The following is a 23,963-nucleotide window of genomic DNA, read 5'->3' on the forward strand; positions in this document are numbered from 1 at the left end:
GTTATCCCTTATTAGTGTATAGGGTGTCTCGCAGCATAGGCTGATAGATAATGGTAGCTTAGCAGAGCAGCTTAGGCTGAACTAGGAGACGAGTGAAGCTCCTACAGTACCACTTAGTGTCATATGCACAATATCATAAGAAAACACAATACACAGTTATACTAAAAATAAAGGTACTTTATTTTTATGACAATATGCCAAAGTATCTCAGAATGTACCCTCAGTGAGAGGATAGGAAATATACACAAGATATATATACACAATACCAAAAATATGCAGTATAGTCTTAGAAAACAGTGCAAACAATGTATAGTTACAATAGGATGCAATGGGGACACATAGGGATAGGGGCAACACAAACCATATACTCCAAAAGTGGAATGCGAACCACGAATGGACCCCAAACCTATGTGACCTTGTAGAGGGTCACTGGGACTATTAGAAAATAGTGAGGGTTAGAAAAATAGCCCACCCCAAGACCCTGAAAAGTGAGTGCAAAGTGAACTAAAGTTCCCCAAAGAACAAAGAAGTCGTGATAGGGGAATAATGCAGGAAAGACACAAACCAACAATGCAACAACGATGGATTTCCAATCTAGGGTACCTGTGGAACAAGGGGACCAAGTCCAAAAGTCACAAGCAAGTCGGAGATGGGCAGATGCCCAGGAAATGCCAGCTGTGGGTGCAAAGAAGCTTTTACTGAACAGAAGAAGCTGAGGTTTCTGCAGGAACGAAAAGGGCTAGAGACTTCCCCTTTGGTGGACGGATCCCACTCGCCGTGAAGAGTTGTGCAGAAGTGTTTTCCCGCCGAAAGACCGCCAACAAGCCTTGCTAGCTGCAAATCGTGCGGTAAGTGTTTTTGGATGCTGCTGTGGCCCAAAAAGGACCAGGATGTCGCAAATTGCGTCAGGAGAGAGAGGGGACGTCGAGCAAGACAAGGAGCCCTCTCAGCAGCAGGTAGCACCCAAAGAAGTGCCAGAAATAGGCACTACAAGGATGCGTGAAATGGTGCTCACCCGAAGTCGCACAAAGAAGTCCCACGTCGCCGGAGAACCACTTAGGAGGTCGTGCAATGCAGGTTAGAGTGCCGTGGACCCAGGCTGGACTGTGCACAAAGGATTTCCACCGGAAGTGCACGGAGGCCGGAGTAGCTGCAAAAGTCGTGGTTCCCAGCAATGCAGTCTGGCGTGGGGAGGCAAGGACTTACCTCCACCAAACTTGGACTGAAGAGTCACTGTACTGTGGGAGTCACTTGGACAGAGTTGCTGGATTCGAGGGACCTCGCTCGTCGTGCTGAGAGGAGACCCAAGGGACCGGTAATGCAGCTTTTTGGTGCCTGCAGTTGCAGGGGGAAGATTCCGTCGACCCACGGGAGATTTCTTCGGAGCTTCTAGTGCAGAGAGGAGGCAGACTACCCCCACAGCATGCACCACCAGGAAAACAGTCGAGAAGGCGGCAGGATCAGCGTTACAGAGTTAGGTAGTCGTCTTAGCTACTATGTTGCAGTTTTGCAGGCTTCCAGCGCGGTCAGCAGTCGATTACTTGGCAGAAGGTGAAGAGAGAGATGCAGAGGAACTCGGATGAGCTCTTGCATTCGTTATCTAAAGTTTCCCCAGAGACATAGACCCTAAATAGCCAGAAAAGAGGGTTTGGCTACCTAGGAGAGAGGATAGGCTAGCAACACCTGAAGGAGCCTATCAGAAGGAGTCTCTCACGTCACCTGGTGGCCCTGGCCACTCAGAGCAGTCCAGTGTGCCAGCAGCACCTCTGTTTCCAAGATGGCAGAGGTCTGGAGCACACTGGAGGAGCTCTGGACACCTCCCAGGGGAGGTGCAGGTCAGGGGAGTGGTCACTCCCCTTTCCTTTGTCCAGTTTCGTGCCAGAGCAGGGCTAAGGGGTCCCCTGAACCGGTGTAGACTGGCTTATGCAGAATTGGGCATATCTGTGCCCAAGAAAGCATTTCCAGAGGCTGGGGGAGGCTACTCCTCCCCTGCCTTCACACCATTTTCCAAAGGGAGAGAGTGTAACACCCTCTCTCAGAGGAAGTCCTTTGTTCTGCCATCCTGGGCCAGGCCTGGCTGGACCCCAGGAGGGCAGATGCGTGTCTGAGGGGTTGGCAGCAGCAGCAGCTGCAGTGAAACCCCGGGAAAGGCAGTTTGGCAGTACCAGGGTCTGTGCTACAGGCCACTGGGATCATGGGATTGTGCCAACTATGCCAGGATGGTATAGAGGGGGCAATTCCATGATCATAGACATATTACATGGCCATATTCAGAGTTACCATTGTGAAGCTACATATAGGTAGTGACCTATATGTAGTGCACGCGTGTAATGGTGTCCCCGCACTCACAAAGTCCGGGGAATTGGCCCTGAACAATGTGGGGACACCTTGGCTAGTGCCAGGGTGCCCACACACTAAGTAACTTAGCACCCAACCTTTACCAGGTAAAGGTTAGACATATAGGTGACTTATAAGTTACTTAAGTGCAGTGTAAAATGGCTGTGAAATAACGTGGACGTTATTTAACTCAGGCTGCAGTGGCAGGCCTGTGTAAGAATTGTCAGAGCTCCCTATGGGTGGCAAAAGAAATGCTGCAGCCCATAGGGATCTCCTGGAACCCCAATACCCTGGGTACCTCAGTACCATATACTAGGGAATTATAAGGGTGTTCCAGTAAGCCAATGTAAATTGGTAAAATTGGTCACTAGGCTGTTAGTGACAATTTGAAAGAAATGAGAGAGCATAACCACTGAGGTTCTGATTAGCAGAGCCTCAGTGAGACAGTTAGTCACTACACAGGTAACACATTCAGGCACACTTATGAGCACTGGGGCCCTGTGTGACAGGGTCCCAGTGACACATACAACTAAAACAACATATATACAGTGAAAAATGGGGGTAACATGCCAGGCAAGATGGTACTTTCCTACACAACCCTCCCCCCCCAAACGAAGGACAATAAGACTAGCCATAACCTGATGAGTCTTCATTGTCTAAGTGGAAATATCTGGAGAGTCCATCTGCATTGGAGTGGCTACTCCCAGGTCTATGTTCCACTGTATAGTCCATTCCCTGTAGGGATATGGACCACCTCAATAATTTAGGATTTTCACCTTTCATTTGTTTTAGCCAAAGTAGAGGTTTGTGGTCTGTTTGAACAATGAAGTGAGTGCCAAACAGGTATGGCCTCAACTTCTTCAGAGCCCAGACCACAGCAAAGGCCTCCCTCTCTATGGCAGACCAACGCTTTTCTCTAGGGGTCAACCTCCTACTAATAAAAGCAACAGGTTGATCCTGGCCCTCAGAATTAAGTTGTGATAGGACTGCCCCTACTCCTAATTCAGATGCATCAGTTTGGACATATAATTTTTTAGAGTAACAAGGGCTTTTCAGGACAGGTGCAGAGCACATGGCCTGCTTCAGCTCCTCAAAAGCTTTCTGACAGTTTGCTGTCCATAATACCTTTTTAGGCATTTTCTTGGATGTGAGGTCATTAAGAGGGGCTGCAATGGAGCCATAGTTTTAAATGAACCTCCTGTAATACCCAGTGAGGCCTAGGAAGGCTCTCACCTGAGTCTGAGTGGTAGGGGGAACCCAATCAATAATTGTTTGGATTTTCCACTGTAGTGGTGCAATCTGTTCCCCACCAACAAGGTGTCCCAGATAAACCACCTTACCCTGCCCTATCTGGCACTTTGAAGCCTTGATAGTGAGGCCTGCCTTTTGCAGGGGCTCCAAAACTTTCCATAGGTGGACCAGGTGATCATCCGAGCTGGAGCTAAAGACAGCTATATCGTCCAAATATGCTGCACTGAAAGCTTCCAGCCCTTGCAGGACTGTGTTCACCAACCTCTGAAAAGTGGCAGGTGCATTTTTCAATCCAAAAGGCATTACAGTGAATTGGTAATGGCCTCCAATGGTTGAAAATGCTGTTTTAGGTTTAGCATCTTCTGACAATTTGATCTGCCAATACCCTGCAGTCAAATCAAAAGTGCTTAGATACTTGGCAGATGCCAGTGTATCTATGAGCTCATCTGCCCTGGGTATAGGGTGAGCATCAGTTTTGGTTACCTGGTTGAGACCTCTGTAGTCTACACAAAACCGCATTTCCTTCTTTCCATCTTTGGAATGCGGTTTTGGTACAAGTACCACAGGAGAAGCCCATGGACTTTCAGAGTGCTCAACCACTCCCAGTTCTAGCATTTTCTGCACCTCTTGCTTTATGCAGTCCCTGACATGGTCAGGCTGCCTATAGAATTTACTTTTGACAGGTAAACTGTCTCCAGTATCTATAGTGTGCTCACACCAAGAAGTGGTACCTGGCACAGTAGAGAAGAGTTCAGAAAACTGACCCAGGAGATTTATGCAATGGTCTTTCTGCTCAGCAGTAAGTCAATCAGCCAAAACTACACCTTCCACAAGAGCATCTTGTTCTGTGGAAGAGAAGAGATCAGGTAGAGGATCACTGTCTTCTTCCTGTCCCTCATCAGTTGCCATGAGCAGGGTGAGATCAGCCCTGTCATAGTAGGGTTTCAGGCGGTTGACATGGAGCACCCTAAGGGGACTCCTGGCAGTGCCTAAGTCAACTAAATAGGTGACTTCACCCTTTTTCTCAACAATTGTGTGGGGTCCACTCCATTTATCTTGGAGTGCTCTTGGGTCCACAGGCTCCAAGACCCACACTTTCTGCCCTGGTTTGTACTGAACCAAAACAGCCTTCTGATCATGCCATTGCTTCTGGAGCTCTTGGCTGGCCTGAAGGTTTTTACTGGCCTTTTTCATATACTCAGCCATCCTTGATCTGAGGCCAAGCACATAATCCACAATATCTTGCTTTGGAGCTTTTAAAGGTTGTTCCCAACCCTCCTTGACAAGTGTTAGTGGACCCCTAACAGGGTGACCAAAGACGAGTTCAAAGGGGCTGAAGCCCACTCCTTTCTGGGGTACCTCCCTGTAGGCAAAAAGGAGGCATGGTAACAGGATATCCCATCTCCTGCGGAGTTTTTCAGGGAGACCCATAATCATGCCTTTGAGAGTTTTATTAAATCTCTCCACCAGTCCATTTGTTTGTGGATGATAGGGTGTAGTGAACTTGTAAGTCACACCACACTCCTTCCACATGGCCTTTAAGTATGCAGACATGAAATTGCTTCCCCTGTCTGATACTACTTCCTTTGGGAAGCCCACCCTAGAAAATATTCCCAGGAGGGCTTTTGCCACTGCAGGTGCTGTAGTGGTCCTTAAAGGAATTGCTTCAGGATATCTTGTGGCATGGTCCACTACCACCAAGATAAACCTATTGCCTGAAGCAGTAGGAGGGTCAAGGGGGCCAACTATGTCAACCCCTACCCTTTCAAAGGGAACCCCAACGACAGGCAGTGGGATAAGGGGTGCCTTTGGAGTGCCACCTGTCTTGCCACTGGCTTGACAGGTTTCACAGGACTTACAAAATTCCTTTGTGTCCTCAGACATCCTAGGCCAATGAAACAAGGGGACAAGTCTGTCCCAAGTTTTCATTTGTCCCAGGTGTCCAGCTAGGGGAATGTCGTGGGCTAGAGTTAGGAGGAACTTTCTGTACTCCTGAGGAATCACTAACCTCCTGGCAGTTCCAGGTTTAGGATCCCTTGCTTCAGTGTACAAGAGGTTGTCCTCCCAGTAAACCCTGTGAGAGTCACTGACATCCCCATTAGCCTGTTTGACAGCTTGCTGTCTTAGACCCTCTAGTGTGGGACAGGTCTGCTGTGCCACACTCAGCTCCTCCCTGGCAGGCCCCCCTTCACCCAAAAGCTCAGCAGTGTCTGCTTCAAGCTCCTCTGGTGTAGGTTCTGCACAGGGAGGGAATTCTTCTTCCACAGAAGTTGAATCCACTGTAGAAGGAGGGATAGTAGGAAGTGGTTTGCTTCTACTAGCCCTAGCTTTAGGGAGCACTTGGTCCATTGTTCCAGGATCCAAGTTTCCCTGTCCTTTTTGCTGTTTGGCCTGAGCCCTGGTTAAAGCAAAAATATGCCCTGGGATGCCCAGCATTGCTGCATGGGCCTCCAACTCCACATCTGACCAAGCTGATGTCTCCAAATCATTTCCTAGTAGACAGTCTACAGGTAAATCTGTGGCTACCACAACTTTCTTTGGACCAGTAACCCCCCCCCCAGTTGAGATTTACAACAGCCATGGGGTGGCTAAGTGTGTTGTTGTGAGCATCGGTTACTTGGTACTGGTGACCAAGTAGGTGTTGTTCAGGGTGGACCAGTTTCTCTATGACCATAGTCACACTGACACCAGTGTCCCTGTAGGCCTGAACCTCAACACCATTTATTAGGGGTAGTTGCTTGTACTTATCCATATTAAGGGGACAAGCAACTAAGGTGGCTAAATCAATAGCCCCCTCAGAGACTAATATAGCCTCTGTGGTCTCCCTAACAAGACCAACCCCAACTAAGTTACCAATAGTGAGCCCAGCTACTCCCTTGGATTGGCTATTAGTAGGTTTGCTCCCACCACCACTGCTATTAGTAGGGACACTAGGTGTAGCAGTAGGGGTTGTAGTGGTAGGAGGCTTGGTGCTTTTCTTTGGACAACTGGGATCTGTTGTCCAATGGCCTTTTATTTTACATAAATAGCACCATGGTTTATTTTCTTTGTTTTGATTAAAAGAGGATTTGGGCCCACCACCCCCACCAGAGTGTTTTCGTGGGCCTGATGAAGACTCATTTTTAGATTTGTCCCCACCCTTGTCAGAAGACTTACCATCCTTCTTTTTGTTGCCATCTTTGTCACCCCCTGTATGAACTTTTCTGTTCACCCTTGTTCTGACCCATTTGTCTGCCTTCTTTCCCAATTCTTGGGGAGAGGTCAGATCAGAGTCCACCAAGTACTGGTGCAACAAATCAGACACACAATTATTAAGAATATGCTCTCTCAGGATCAAGTTATACAGGCCGTCATAATCAGTAACTTTACTGCCATGTAACCACCCCTCCAAGGCCTTCACTGAATGGTCAATGAAATCAACCCAGTCTTGTGAAGACTCCTTTTTGGTCTCTCTGAACTTTATCCTGTATTGTTCAGTGGTTAAGCCATAACCATCCAGGAGTGCATTCTTAAGAACTGTAAAATTATTGGCATCACTTTCTTTCACAGTAAGGAGCCTATCCCTACCTTTTCCACTAAATGATAGCCATAGGATAGCAGCCCACTGCCTTTGAGGGACGTCCTGTACAACACAGGCTCTCTCAAGTGCAGCAAACCACTTGTTAATGTCACCCCCCTCCTTATAAGGGGGAACTATCTTATGCAGATTCCTGGAATCATGCTCTTTTGCAGGATGACTATGGGGAATACTGCTGCTGCCACCATGGGTTTCAAAACCCAACTTCTGTCTTTCCTTTTCTAGTTCTAAAGACTGTCTATCCAAATCCAGCTGTTGCTTTTTAAGCTTCAGTCTGGTTTGTTCCACCCTCAACTTATTGAGTTCCCTCTCTAACATTCTGTCATCAGGGTTGGTGGGAGGGACATTTTTAGACACAGAAGTATGATGAGAATGAACAGAAGGAGACCTGTCCCTTACAGAGGGCACCCTAACAGCTTGGCTGACAGTGTAATGTGAGAGCACACCATCTGTATGATGTGACTCCACCTCAGTACCAACTATGCTAGACTGTCTAGTAATGGGCAGGCTAGAAAGTTTCTTTCCTAAATCTTTTCCTGGGGGAGTCTCTGGATCAGATTGGGAACCATTAGCTACTTTTTCAACAGATGGGGCACTTTTAGCCTTATCTTGTTCTCTAAGCATGTTAAGTAACAATTCCAAGGAAGGATTCTTCCCTACACTCAAACCTCTCTCTATGCAGAGACTCCTTGCTCCTTTCCAGCTAAGGTGATACTATGCAAGTTTGGACAGATCAACATTTTGACATGTGCCAGACATTTTTAGAGAGAGTTAAAGTGATAGAAAAAGAGAAAAAGTTTGTCAGAGCTTTTAGAAAGACAGAGAAAAAAACTTTAAAAACTTTTTAGAACTTTTTAGAAAGTTAGAAGTACTTTTCAGCACTTAGAAAAGAGTGAAAAGAGGAAATGCAAAACTTTTTGGTTATGTGTATATACACTGAACTTGTTTTGTATATTTTTCTCTTATGAAAAGTACAATGACAAGAGTGCTAAGTAGTCTCAAAGCACTTATCCCACCGCTGCACAACCAATGTAGGAGGCTGGACTGGCTTGTAGTGAGTACCAAGGGGTACTTGCACCTTGCACCAGGCCCAGTTATCCCTTATTAGTGTATAGGGTGTCTAGCAGCATAGGCTGATAGATAATGGTAGCTTAGCAGAGCAGCTTAGGCTGAACTAGGAGACGAGTGAAGCTCCTACAGTACCACTTAGTGTCATATGCACAATATCATAAGAAAACACAATACACAGTTATACTAAAAATAAAGGTACTTTATTTTTATGACAATATGCCAAAGTATCTCAGAATGTACCCTCAGTGAGAGGATAGGAAATATACACAAGATATATATACACAATACCAAAAATATGCAGTATAGTCTTAGAAAACAGTGCAAACAATGTATAGTTACAATAGGATGCAATGGGGACACATAGGGATAGGGGCAACACAAACCATATACTCCAAAAGTGGAATGCGAACCACGAATGGACCCCAAACCTATGTGACCTTGTAGAGGGTCGCTGGGACTATTAGAAAATAGTGAGGGTTAGAAAAATAGCCCACCCCAAGACCCTGAAAAGTGAGTGCAAAGTGAACTAAAGTTCCCCAAAGAACAAAGAAGTCGTGATAGGGGAATAATGCAGGAAAGACACAAACCAACAATGCAACAACGATGGATTTCCAATCTAGGGTACCTGTGGAACAAGGGGACCAAGTCCAAAAGTCACAAGCAAGTCGGAGATGGGCAGATGCCCAGGAAATGCCAGCTGTGGGTGCAAAGAAGCTTCTACTGAACAGAAGAAGCTGAGGTTTCTGCAGGAACGAAAAGGGCTAGAGACTTCCCCTTTGGTGGACGGATCTCTCTCGCCGTGAAGAGTTGTGCAGAAGTATTTTCCCGCCGAAAGACCACCAACAAGCCTTGCTAGCTGCAAATCGTGCGGTAAGCGTTTTTGGATGCTGCTGTGGCCCAAAAAGGACCAGGATGTGGCAAATTGCGTCAGGAGAGAGAAGGGACGTCGAGCAAGACAAGGAGCCCTCTCAGCAGCAGGTAGCACCCAAAGAAGTGCCAGAAATAGGCACTACAAGGATGCGTGAAATGGTGCTCACCCGAAGTCGCACAAAGAAGTCCCACGTCGCCGGAGAACCACTTAGGAGGTCGTGCAATGCAGTTTAGAGTTCCGTGGACCCAGGCTGGACTGTGCACAAAGGATTTCCACCGGAAGTGCACGGAGGCCGGAGTAGCTGCAAAAGTCGTGGTTCCCAGCAATGCAGTCTGGCGTGGGGAGGCAAGGACTTACCTCCACCAAACTTGGACTGAAGAGTCACTGTACTGTGGGAGTCACTTGGACAGAGTTGCTGGATTCGAGGGACCTCGCTCGTCGTGCTGAGAGGAGACCCAAGGGACCGGTAATGCAGCTTTTTGGTGCCTGCAGTTGCAGGGGGAAGATTCCGTCGACCCACGGGAGATTTCTTCGGAGCTTCTAGTGCAGAGAGGAGGCAGACTACCCCCACAGCATGCACCACCAGGAAAACAGTCGAGAAGGCGGCAGGATCAGCGTTACAGAGTTGCAGTAGTCGTCTTAGCTACTATGTTGCAGTTTTGCAGGCTTCCAGCGCGGTCAGCAGTCGATTACTTGGCAGAAGGTGAAGAGAGAGATGCAGAGGAACTCGGATGAGCTCTTGCATTCGTTATCTAAAGTTTCCCCAGAGACATAGACCCTAAATAGCCAGAAAAGAGGGTTTGGCTACCTAGGAGAGAGGATAGGCTAGCAACACCTGAAGGAGCCTATCAGAAGGAGTCTCTCACGTCACCTGGTGGCCCTGGCCACTCAGAGCAGTCCAGTGTGCCAGCAGCACCTCTGTTTCCAAGATGGCAGAGGTCTGGAGCACACTGCAGGAGCTCTGGACACCTCCCAGGGGAGGTGCAGGTCAGGGGAGTGGTCACTCCCCTTTCCTTTGTCCAGTTTCGTGCCAGAGCAGGGCTAAGGGGTCCCCTGAACCGGTGTAGACTGGCTTATGCAGAATTGGGCACATCTGTGCCCAAGAAAGCATTTCCAGAGGCTGGGGGAGGCTACTCCTCCCCTGCCTTCACACCATTTTCCAAAGGGAGAGGGTGTAACACCCTCTCTCAGAGGAAGTCCTTTGTTCTGCCATCCTGGGCCAGGCCTGGCTGGACCCCAGGAGGGCAGATGCCTGTCTGAGGGGTTGGCAGCAGCAGCAGCTGCAGTGAAACCCCGGGAAAGGCAGTTTGGCAGTACCAGGGTCTGTGCTACAGGCCACTGGGATCATGGGATTGTGCCAACTATGCCAGGATGGTATGGAGGGGGCAATTCCATGATCATAGACATATTACATGCCCATATTCGGAGTTACCATTGTGAAGCTACATATAGGTAGTGACCTATATGTAGTGCACGCGTGTAATGGTGTCCCCGCACTCACAAAGTCCGGGGAATTGGCCCTGAACAATGTGGGGGCACCTTGGCTAGTGCCAGGGTGCCCACACACTAAGTAACTTAGCACCCAACCTTTACCAGGTAAAGGTTAGACATATAGGTGACTTATAAGTTACTTAAGTGCAGTGTAAAATGGCTGTGAAATAACGTGGACGTTATTTCACTCAGGCTGCAGTGGCAGGCCTGTGTAAGAATTGTCAGAGCTCCCTATGGGTGGCAAAAGAAATGCTGCAGCCCATAGGGATCTCCTGGAACCCCAATACCCTGGGTACCTCAGTACCATATACTAGGGAATTATAAGGGTGTTCCAGTAAGCCAATGTAAATTGGTAAAATTGGTCACTAGCCTGTTAGTGACAATTTGAAAGAAATGAGAGAGCATAACTACTGAGGTTCTGATTAGCAGAGCCTCAGTGAGACAGTTAGTCACTACACAGGTAACACATTCAGGCACACTTATGAGCACTGGGGCCCTGTGTGACAGGGTCCCAGTGACACATACAACTAAAACAACATATATACAGTGAAAAATGGGGGTAACATGCCAGGCAAGATGGTACTTTCCTACACAACCCCCCCCCCAAACGAAGGACAATAAGACTAGCCATGACCTGATGAGTCTTCATTGTCTAAGTGGAAATATCTGGAGAGTCCATCTGCATTGGAGTGGCTACTCCCAGGTCTATGTTCCACTGTATAGTCCATTCCCTGTAGGGATATGGACCACCTCAATAATTTAGGATTTTCCCCTTTCATTTGTTTTAGCCAAAGTAGAGGTTTGTGGTCTGTTTGAACAATGAAGTGAGTGCCAAACAGGTATGGCCTCAACTTCTTCAGAGCCCAGACCACAGCAAAGGCCTCCCTCTCTATGGCAGACCAACGCTTTTCTCTAGGGGTCAACCTCCTACTAATAAAAGCAACAGGTTGATCCTGGCCCTCATAATTAAGTTGTGATAGGACTGCCCCTACTCCTAATTCAGATGCATCAGTTTGGACATAGAATTTTTTACAGTAACAAGGGCTTTTCAGGACAGGTGCAGAGCACATGGCCTGCTTCAGCTCCTCAAAAGCTTTCTGACAGTTTGCTGTCCATAATACCTTTTTAGGCATTTTCTTGGATGTGAGGTCATTAAGAGGGGCGGCAATGGAGCCATAGTTCTTAATGAACCTCCTGTAATACCCAGTGAGGCCTAGGAAGGCTCTCACCTGAGTCTGAGTGGTAGGGGGAACCCAATCAATAATTGTTTGGATTTTCCCCTGTAGTGGTGCAATCTGTTCCCCACCAACAAGGTGTCCCAGATAAACCACCTTACCCTGCCCTATCTGGCACTTTGAAGCCTTGATAGTGAGGCCTGCCTTTTGCAGGGGCTCCAAAACTTTCCATAGGTGGACCAGGTGATCATCCCAGCTGGAGCTAAAGACAGCTATATCGTCCAAATATGCTGCACTGAAAGCTTCCAGCCCTTGCAGGACTGTGTTCACCAACCTCTGAAAAGTGGCAGGTGCATTTTTCAATCCGAAAGGCATTACAGTGAATTGGTAATGGCCTCCAATGGTTGAAAATGCTGTTTTAGGTTTAGCATCTTCTGACAATTTGATCTGCCAATACCCTGCAGTCAAATCAAAAGTGCTTAGATACTTGGCAGATGCCAGTGTATCTATGAGCTCATCTGCCCTGGGTATAGGGTGAGCATCAGTTTTGATTACCTGGTTGAGACCTCTGCAGTCTACACAAAACCGCATTTCCTTCTTTCCATCTTTGGAATGGGGTTTTGGTACAAGTACCTCAGGAGAAGCCCATGGACTTTCAGAGTGCTCAACCACTCCCAGTTCTAGCATTTTCTGCACCTCTTGCTTTATGCAGTCCCTGACATGGTCAGGCTGCCTATAGATTTTACTTTTGACAGGTAAACTGTCTCCAGTATCTATAGTGTGCTCACACCAAGAAGTGGTACCTGGCACAGTAGAGAAGAGTTCAGAAAACTGACCCAGGAGATTTATGCAATGGTCTTTCTGCTCAGCAGTAAGACAATCAGCCAAAACTACACCTTCCACAAGAGCATCTTGTTCTGTGGAAGAGAAGAGATCAGGTAGAGGATCACTGTCTTCTTCCTGTCCCTCATCAGTTGCCATGAGCAGGGTGAGATCAGCCCTGTCATAGTAGGGTTTCAGGCGGTTGACATGGAGCACCCTAAGGGGACTCCTGGCAGTGCCTAAGTCAACTAAATAGGTGACTTCACCCTTTTTCTCAACAATTGTGTGGGGTCCACTCCATTTATCTTGGAGTGCTCTTGGGGCCACAGGCTCCAAGACCCACACTTTCTGCCCTGGTTTGTACTGAACCAAAACAGCCTTCTGATCATGCCATTGCTTCTGGAGCTCTTGGCTGGCCTGAAGGTTTTTACTGGCCTTTTTCATATACTCAGCCATCCTTGATCTGAGGCCAAGCACATAATCCACAATATCTTGCTTTGGAGCTTTTAAAGGTTGTTCCCAACCCTCCTTGACAAGTGTTAGTGGACCCCTAACAGGGTGACCAAAGAGGAGTTCAAAGGGGCTGAAGCCCACTCCTTTCTGGGGTACCTCCCTGTAGGCAAAAAGGAGGCATGGTAACAGGATATCCCATCTCCTGCGGAGTTTTTCAGGGAGACCCATAATCATGCCTTTGAGAGTTTTATTAAATCTCTCCACCAGTCCATTTGTTTGTGGATGATAGGGTGTAGTGAACTTGTAAGTCACACCACACTCCTTCCACATGGCCTTTAAGTATGCAGACATGAAATTGCTTCCCCTGTCTGATACTACTTCCTTTGGGAAGCCCACCCTAGAAAATATTCCCAGGAGGGCTTTTGCCACTGCAGGTGCTGTAGTGGTCCTTAAAGGAATTGCTTCAGGATATCTTGTGGCATGGTCCACTACCACCAAGATAAACCTATTGCCTGAAGCAGTAGGAGGGTCAAGGGGGCCAACTATGTCAACCCCTACCCTTTCAAAGGGAACCCCAACCACAGGCAGTGGGATAAGGGGTGCCTTTGGAGTGCCACCTGTCTTGCCACTGGCTTGACAGGTTACACAGGACTTACAAAATTCCTTTGTGTCCTCAGACATCCTAGGCCAATGAAACAAGGGGACAAGTCTGTCCCAAGTTTTCATTTGTCCCAGGTGTCCAGCTAGGGGAATGTCGTGGGCTAGAGTTAGGAGGAACTTTCTGTACTCCTGAGGAATCACTAACCTCCTGGCAGTTCCAGGTTTAGGATCCCTTGCTTCAGTGTACAAGAGGTTGTCCTCCCAGTAAACCCTGTGAGAGTCACTGACATCCCCATTAGCCTGTTTGACAGCTTGCTGTCTTAGACCCTCTAGTGTGGGACAGGTCTGCTGTGCCACACTCAGCTCCTCCCTGGCAGGCCCCCCTTCACCCAAAAGCTCAGCAGTGTCTGCTTCAAGCTCCTCTGGTGTAGGTTCTGCACAGGGAGGGAATTCTTCTTCCTCAGAAGTTGAATCCACTGTAGAGGGAGGGATAGTAGGAAGTGGTTTTCTTCTACTAGCCCTAGCTTTAGGGAGCACTTGGTCCATTGTTCCAGGATCCAAGTTTCCCTGTCCTTTTTGCTTTTTGGCCTGAGCCCTGGTTAAAGCAAAAATATGCCCTGGGATGCCCAGCATTGCTGCATGGGCCTCCAACTCCACATCTGACCAAGCTGATGTCTCCAAATCATTTCCTAGTAGACAGTCTACAGGTAAATCTGTGGCTACCACAACTTTCTTTGGATCAGTAACCCCCCCCCAGTTGAGATTTACAACAGCCATGGGGTGGCTAAGTGTGTTGTTGTGAGCATCGGTTACTTGGTACTGGTGACCAAGTAGGTGTTGTTCAGGGTGGACCAGTTTCTCTATGACCATAGTCACACTGGCACCAGTGTCCCTGTAGGCCTGAACCTCAACACCCTTTATTAGGGGTAGTTTCTTGTACTTATCCATATTAAGGGGACAAGCAACTAAGGTGGCTAAATCAATAGCCCCCTCAGAGACTAATATAGCCTCTGTGGTCTCCCTAACAAGACCAACCCCAACTAAGTTACCAATAGTGAGCCCAGCTACTCCCTTGGATTGGCTATTAGTAGGTTTGCTCCCACCACCACTGCTATTAGTAGGGACACTAGGTGTAGCAGTAGGGGTTGTAGTGGTAGGAGGCTTGGTGCTTTTCTTTGGACAACTGGGATCTGTTGTCCAATGGCCTTTTATTTTACATAAATAGCACCATGGTTTATTTTCTTTGTTTTGATTAAAAGAGGATTTGGGCCCACCACCCCCACCAGAGTGTTTTTGTGGGCCTGATGAAGACTCATTTTTAGATTTGTCCCCACCCTTGTCAGAAGACTTACCATCCTTCTTTTTGTTGCCATCTTTGTCACCCCCTGTATGAACTTTTCTGTTCACCCTTGTTCTGACCCATTTGTCTGCCTTCTTTCCCAATTCTTGGGGAGAGGTCAGATCAGAGTCCACCAAGTACTGGTGCAACAAATCAGACACACAATTATTAAGAATATGCTCTCTCAGGATCAAGTTATATAGGCTGTCATAATCAGTAACTTTACTGCCATGTAACCACCCCTCCAAGGCCTTCACTGAATGGTCAATGAAATCAACCCAGTCTTGTGAAGACTCCTTTTTGGTCTCTCTGAACTTTATCCTGTATTGTTCAGTGGTTAAGCCATAACCATCCAGGAGTGCATTCTTAAGAACTGTAAAATTATTGGCATCACTTTCTTTCACAGTAAGGAGCCTATCCCTACCTTTTCCACTAAATGATAGCCATAGGATAGCAGCCCACTGCCTTTGAGGGACGTCCTGTACAACACAGGCCCTCTCAAGTGCAGCAAACCACTTGTTAATGTCATCCCCCTCCTTATAAGGGGGAACTATCTTATGCAGATTCCTGGAATCATGCTCTTTTGCAGGATGACTATGGGGAATACTGCTGCTGCCACCATGGGTTTCAAAACCCAACTTCTGTCTTTCCTTTTCTAGTTCTAAAGATTGTCTATCCAAATCCAGCTGTTGCTTTTTAAGCTTCAGTCTGGTTTGTTCCACCCTCAACTTATTGAGTTCCCTCTCTAACATTCTGTCATCAGGGTTGGTGGGAGGGACATTTTTAGACACAGAAGTATGATGAGAATGAACAGAAGGAGACCTGTCCCTTACAGAGGGCACCCTAACAGCTTGGCTGACAGTGTAATGTGAGAGCACACCATCTGTATGATGTGACTCCACCTCAGTACCAACTATGCTAGACTGTCTAGTAATGGGCATGCTAGAAAGTTTCTTTCCTAAATCTTTTCCTGGGGGAGTCTCTGGATCAGATTGGGAACCATTAGCTACTTTTTCAACAGATGGGGCACTTTTAGCCTTATCTTGTTCTCTAAGCATGTTAAGTAACAATTCCAAGGAAGGATTCTTCCCTACACTCAAACCTCTCTCTATGCAGAGACTCCTTGCTCCTTTCCAGCTAAGGTGATCATATGCAAGTTTGGACAGATCAACATTTTGGCCTGTGCCAGACATTTTTAGAGAGAGTTAAAGTGATAGAAAAAGAGAAAAAGTTTGTCAGAGCTTTTAGAAAGACAGAGAAAAAAACTTTTAAAACTTTTTAGAACTTTTTAGAAAGTTAGAAGTACTTTTCAGCACTTAGAAAAGAGTGAAAAGAGGAAATGCAAAACTTTTTGGTTATGTGTATATACACTGAACTTGTTTTGTATATTTTTCTCTTATGAAAAGTACAATGACAAGAGTGGTAAGTAGTCTCAAAGCACTTATCCCACCGCTGCACAACCAATGTAGGAGGCTGGACTGGCTTATAGTGAGTACCAAGGGGTACTTGCACCTTGCACCAGGCCCAGTTATCCCTTATTAGTGTATAGGGTGTCTAGCAGCATAGGCTGATAGATAATGGTAGCTTAGCAGAGCAGCTTAGGCTGAACTAGGAGACGAGTGAAGCTCCTACAGTACCACTTAGGCCCTCATTCTGACCTTGGCGGTCGGCGGAGAGGCGGCGGTCGGACCGCGAACAGACCGGCGGTCATAAAAATGGCATTCTGACCGCGGCGGTCACCGCCGCGATCGACCGCCACTTCCCCACTCCGACCGCCACGGCGGTCATGACCGCCGGGCTGGAGTTTGCGCACTCCGGCCCGGCGGTCGTCCCAAGACCGCCAACGGTATCATGACCCTGCCTACCGCCGCGGTTTCTGGCGGTCGGGAACCGCCATGCGAACCATGGCGGTAAGCACTATCGGGGCCAGGGAATTCCTTCCCTGGCACTGATAGGGGTCTCCCCCACCGCCCACTACCCACCCGAGTCCTCCCCCCACACCCTCCACCCCCCTGCCACCCCCCAGAGGTGGTACGAACCCCCTCCCCACCCCCACCCCGACATGCACATACATGCACCCCGACATGCACACACCCCCAACATGCACATATACACACCCCCTACACACACATACACAACGGGGACACATACCCGCACACATACATGCAGACATGCGCACCTGCCGAACAGCACACATTACCCATAGACACAGCAGCACCCCCCGCCCGCATACACGCACTCACACACCCCCTCTACACACTCACACGCACACCCCCATGCACGCCCACATCACACAACACCCCCCCTCCCCTCACGGACGGTCAACTTACCTTGTGCGTTGGTCGTCCGGGAGGCGACGGGAGCCATGGGGAGGTGACCGCCAACAGAACACCGCCAACAGAAGACCGCCACACAGATATGTGGGTCGTAATTCTGTGGGCGGTGTTCTGCTGGCGTGGCGGTGGAGGTTGACCAGTCTCCACTTTTCCGCCGACCGCCAGTGTGGCTGCTGGCGGATTCCCGGCGGAACGCTCCCAGCGGTCGGAATGCGCACAGCGGCATACCGCCGCGGTCGGCGGTCTTCACCGCGGCGGTAACTCGGCGGTCTCGCGAAAAGACCGCCAAGGTCAGAATGAGGGCCTTAGTGTCATATGCACAATATCATAAGAAAACACAATACACAGTTATACTAAAAATAAAGGTACTTTATTTTTATGACAATATGCCAAAGTATCTCAGAGTGTACCCTCAGTGAGAGGATAGGAAATATACACAAGATATATATACACAATACCAAAAATATGCAGTATAGTCTTAGAAAACAGTGCAAACAATGTATAGTTACAATAGGATGCAATGGGGACACATAGGGATAGGGGCAACACAAACCATATACTCCAAAAGTGGAATGCGAACCACGAATGGACCCCAAACCTATGTGACCTTGTAGAGGGTCGCTGGGACTATTAGAAAATAGTGAGGGTTAGAAAAATAGCCCACCCCAAGACCCTGAAAAGTGAGTGCAAAGTGCACTAAAGTTCCCCAAAGGACAAAGAAGTCGTGATAGGGGAATAATGCAGGAAAGACACAAACCAACAATGCAACAACGATGGATTTCCAATCTAGGGTACCTGTGGAACAAGGGGACCAAGTCCAAAAGTCACAAGCAAGTCGGAGATGGGCAGATGCCCAGGAAATGCCAGCTGTGGGTGCAAAGGAGCTTCTACTTGACAGAAGAAGCTGAGGTTTCTGCAGGAACGAAAAGGGCTAGAGACTTCCCCTTTGGTGGACGGATCCCTCTCGCCGTGAAGAGTCGTGCAGAAGTATTTTCCCGCCAAAAGACCTCCAACAAGCCTTGCTAGCTGCAAATCGTGTGGTAACCGTTTTTGGATGCTGCTGTGGCTCAGAAAGGACCAGGATGTCGCTAATTGCGTCAGGAGAGAGAGGGGACGTCGAGCAAGACAAGGAGCTCTCTCATCAGCAGGTAGCACCCGGAGAAGGGCCAGAAACAGGCACTACAAGGATGCGTGAAATGGTGCTCACCCGAAGTCGCACAAAGAAGTCCCACGTCGCCGGAGAACAACTTAGGAGGTCGTGCAATGCAGGTTAGAGTGCCGTGGACCCAGGCTGGACTGTGCACAAAGGATTTCCGCCGGAAGTGCACGGAGGCCGGAGTAGCTGCAAAAGTTGCGGTTCCCAGCAATGTAGTCTGGCGTGGGGAGGCAAGGACTTACCTCCACCAAACTTGGACTGAAGAGTCACTGGACTGTGGGAGTCACTTGGACAGAGTTGCTGGATTCGAGGGACCTCGCTCGTCGTGCTGAGAGGAGACCCAAGGGACCGGTAATGCAGCTTTTTGGTGCCTGCGGTTGCAGGGGGAAGATTCCATCGACCCACGGGAGATTTCTTTGGAGCTTCTAGTGCAGAGAGGAGGCAGACTACCCCCACAGCATGCACCACCAGGAAAACAGTCGAGAAGGCGGTAGGATCAGCGTTACAGAGTTGCAGTAGTCGTCTTAGCTACTATGTTGCAGTTTTGCAGGCTTCCAGCGCGGTCAGCAGTCGATTCCTTGGCAGAAGGTGAAGAGAGAGATGCAGAGGAACTCAGATGAGCTCTTGCATTCGTTATCTAAAGTTTCCCCAGAGACAGAGACCCTAAATAGCCAGAAAAGAGGGTTTGGCTACCTAGGAGAGAGGATAGGCTAGCAACACCTGAAGGAGCCTATCAGAAGGAGTCTCTCACGTCACCTGGTGGCCCTGGCCACTCAGAGCAGTCCAGTGTGCCAGCAGCACCTCTGTTTCCAAGATGGCAGAGGTCTGGAGCACACTGGAGGAGCTCTGGACACCTCCCAGGGGAGGTGCAGGTCAGGGGAGTGGTCACTCCCCTTTCCTTTGTCCAGTTTCTTGCCAGAGCAGGGCTAAGGGGTCCCCTGAACCGATGTAGACTGGCTTATGCAGAATTGGGCACATCTGTGCCCAAGAAAGCATTTCCAGAGGCTGGGGGAGGTTACTCCTCCCCTGCCTTCACACCATTTTCCAAAGGAAAGGGTGTAACACCCTCTCTCAGAGGAAGTCCTTTGTTCTGCCATCCTGGGCCAGGCCTGGCTGGACCCCAGGAGGGCAGATGCCTGTCTGAGGGGTTGGCAGCAGCAGCAGCTGCAGTGAAACCCCGGGAAAGGCAGTTTGGCAGTACCAGGGTCTGTGCTACAGGCCACTGGGATCATGGGATTGTGCCAACTATGCCAGGATGGTATAGAGGGGGCAATTCCATGATCATAGACATATTACATGGCCATATTCGGAGTTACCATTGTGAAGCTACATATAGGTAGTGACCTATATGTAGTGCACGCATGTAATGGTGTCCCCGCACTCACAAAGTCTGGGGAATTGGCCCTGAACAATGTGGGGGCACCTTGGCTAGTGCCAGGGTGCCCACACACTAAGTAACTTAGCACCCAACCTTTACCAGGTAAAGGTTAGACATATAGGTGACTTATAAGTTACTTAAGTGCAGTGTAAAATGGCTGTGAAATAACGTGGACGTTATTTCACTCAGGCTGCAGTGGCAGGCCTGTGTAAGAATTGTCAGAGCTCCCTATGGGTGGCAAAAGAAATGCTGCAGCCCATAGGGATCTCCTGGAACCCCAATACCCTGGGTACCTCAGTACCATATACTAGGGAATTATAAGGGTGTTCCAGTAAGCCAATGTAAATTGGTAAAATTGGTCACTAGCCTGTTAGTGACAATTTGAAAGAAATGAGAGAGCATAACCACTGAGGTTCTGATTAGCAGAGCCTCAGTGAGACAGTTAGTCACTACACAGGTAACACATTCAGGCACACTTATGAGCACTGGGGCCCTGGGTGACAGGGTCCCAGTGACACATACAACTAAAACAACATATATACAGTGAAAAATGGGGGTAACATGCCAGGCAAGATGGTACTTTCCTACAGTGGGTCATTGATGAGAGTTGACGGAGGAGCAGAAATGTTTGCGTTCAGAGGCCTGAGCTAGCCGCTGGCCTGTAAATAGAAAAGGGACCCCTTTAGTTAGTGGCTGCAGCCTGGTACCAAATGTGTTCCCTCCCCGGATGCTATCTGCGCAAATGGCGGCCCTAGGTGGAATGAGCTTGCTAGACGTTGTGAAAAAGTATGGATAGCGTGAAGGAGTTCGCCCATTGTGACCCACTTTCAATGTTGTGATCCCGAACTGGCTGTAAACGGGTTTACAAGTAACATGGTAAAACCGCACGACGGATGTTACCCACAGACACGGGTTAAATGGACTAGTACCGTGGGGCTCTGGTGCGGAAACGGTGATTGCCATCGGAATCTGGAGTGGACTTCCACACCGAGAATACGACGGTATTTCCCGTCCTCAGAATTACACATCCTTCACTGCCAGTAATCCCAGGTGCAGATTAAAGACTGCATTGATATTTTTGGGTGTCTCTGAATGAGGACCCAAGCTAGATATCAGTACACTGGGGAGTCCACAACATGCCCAATGTTACACCATAACGGTGTGCTATTAATGAGCGAACCGAGTCACTGGTGTAAATGTCTGTTTTTGTGACTACCAAACGAGTTTAAAGTTGCAATTGGCTTTCGAAATCGGGCCATCACTCTTTAAGAAATGCAGTTTAATTGCACAAGTACAACATGAATCTGCTGACAGCTCTGTTGAAGCGTCTATGTAATGGATGCCGTCACTAACATACTGCGAACCAGGGCCGGCTTTAGGACTAGTGGCGCCCTGTGCGACAGTTTATTGTGGCACCCCCCCCTCATGACCTCCTCCTCGGTTTCACTCACCACCACCCAGCAAATGTGCTCCTCATCTCTCCATCGCTCCCCTATTACATACATTCATGTGTTTTAAAACACTGGTAAAGACTGGCTTTACTAATCCACTCCGCTAGCTACATAAAATATTGGGGCATATTTAAGAGCCCCTAGCGCCATTCTAATGCCAAATCTAGACCCGCAAGACCCCAACAACTACAGACCAATCACAAATGGACCTTTCCTCTGCAAATTGATAGAAAGAGAAGCATTTGTCCAGATGTCACAATTCATTGAAGACAATTCTATACTTTCAGACTTCCAAACTGAATTCCGCCCAGGAAGAGGCACTGAATCTGCACTCACAGCAATCTGGGATGATCTTAAAAACACAGTCGGCCGCAATGGAGTTGCTGCACTACTTCTCTTGGACCTCTCGGCTGCCTCTGATATGGATGACCATGACACCCTAATTCAAAGACTCCACGAAGCCGGCATACAAGGGACTGCTCTCCTATCTTCAAAAAAGATCTAATATCATCTACTCGCCCCCTTCTCATCCAAACCCTACCTCACAATAGCAGGAATCCCCTAAGGATCAATCATCTCACCTTTGCTTTTCAACATCTACATGATATCATTACCAGAACTGGTCAATGATTTTCATCTCACATGTTACAACTATGCAGATGACACACAAATACTACTTAAATTAGGATGCCCCAAAAACCATGAAAACTCAGAAATCTTCAGTTGCCTCAGAGTCGTTGATCAGTGGATGACCTGGAGCCATCTCAAACTAAATACCTCCAAAACAGAACTACTCATATGTGGTGACTGGAAAAGTTATGACCCTCTGTGCGTCTGGCCTGACGATCTCGGACCACCTCCTCAATTATCCAAGAAGATTAAAAACCTTGGAATCACCATGGATTCTAAGTTAACTATGAATGCCCAAGTGGACAAATTAGCACAAACAAGCTTCATCACCTTGAAGACTCTACGACGCATCTACCCCCACCTCGGATTTCCACACAATGTGCAAGCTACTATCTCGCTTGTACTATCCAAACTGGATTATCCCAATAGCCTCTACCATGGATCATCTCTATCTATTATGAAAAAACTACAACCCATTCAGAACTCCGCCGCCAGGCTACTATTACATGTAAAGCCTCAAGCCCACATCTCCCCTGCCTTGAGAGCACTACACTGGTTACCCGTTGCCAGAAGATGCACTTTCAAGCTGCTTTGTATCACCCACAAAGCTATACATGGAACAGGACCACTTTTTATCAGAAACAAAATAACCAAATACATCCAACAAAGAAACCTCCACTCAAGATTAGAACACCACCATACAAGAAAAAAACTATAGGTGGTACATCCTTCAACGTTCATGCAGCCAAACTATGGAATTCATTACCCCCAACTATAAGAGCCACAGATAACTTTCTTGTCTTCAGAAAACTACTCAAGAGTTGGCCTTTTTCCTTCATAACTACCATATTCAAACAACTATGGACTGCATTTGCCTATGTTGATAAATATTTTTTTTCTGGTTATGTGTCTATTTCTAGTTATGTACAGTTCTTTAGAAAATATGTATCGCTACTATGTCATAACAATAAAATACACACACACACTCTTTAAACCTGTTTGACTACGTATATTTACCCATGGTTCTTATTATACATTGTATGTACATATATGTGTGCATATGTGTGTGTATTCATGTATGTATGTGTGTGTGTGTATGTATATATATGTATGTGTGTATGTTGTTCTGTGCTTGCCATGCTTGTGGGTCATTGCATGGCTCCTGGGTGGGTTGTTATACTAGATATCTATGAATCTCTGCTCTCATCTTATCACACTTATCTACGCATCATCATATGTCATGTCACTATCAATCTATCCTCCATTCCCACTCTGACTCATCCCAAACCCATTCTACTACTTTCATCTCCTAAATAACTCTGCCTAAGCTCTTCCCTCCGCTTCCACATCGAACTCACCAAACCTCACTCTACTAACATGACCTCCCAAACAACCCTACTAAATTCTCTGTCATTTATCTCACCCTGCTACTATGATCTCCCTAACCCTTCCACAGACTCTTCCCTCCTCCATCCCTCTTTACTCATCCCAAGCCTTTGGGATGAGTAAATGAGGGATATACTCCCAAATAACACTTCTGGATTTCTTTCCTCCTCCACCCCTCCATTACTCCAGTCATTCTAACTAACAAACTCTCATATCTGTGGCTCAAGTTAACTCATAATAACACTAAAGCTATACTCATATTTCCCGATACTAATCCATCACTAATTCTTGTTGGGTTCCGGAGTAGCGTGCTACTTGCCGAAAAGCGCTTCAATGCCTCGTCAGAGGTAGTAAGCGATATATAAATACTATTACAATACAATACAATATTGCACAACATAGACCCTGAAGCATTGTCCTATGTAGATATTTATCTCACGGATGATGAATTACTGCAACATTTAAGATGGGTAGCCCGCATTGGTGTGGGATTTGCCGAGTTCAGCTACAAATTTAATAAAAAAAATAAAAAAAATAGCCCTCCTTAGCGTCCTGTTTCTGGAATAAGAGATACCAAGCGAAGAAAAGAGTCTAGCTCCACAATTCTTGGAAAAATGTGTACAGTTACAGCCTCCAAAT

Source organism: Pleurodeles waltl, chromosome 9, assembly GCF_031143425.1.
Source record: "Pleurodeles waltl isolate 20211129_DDA chromosome 9, aPleWal1.hap1.20221129, whole genome shotgun sequence".
NCBI classification, from domain to species: Eukaryota; Metazoa; Chordata; class Amphibia; order Caudata; family Salamandridae; genus Pleurodeles; species Pleurodeles waltl.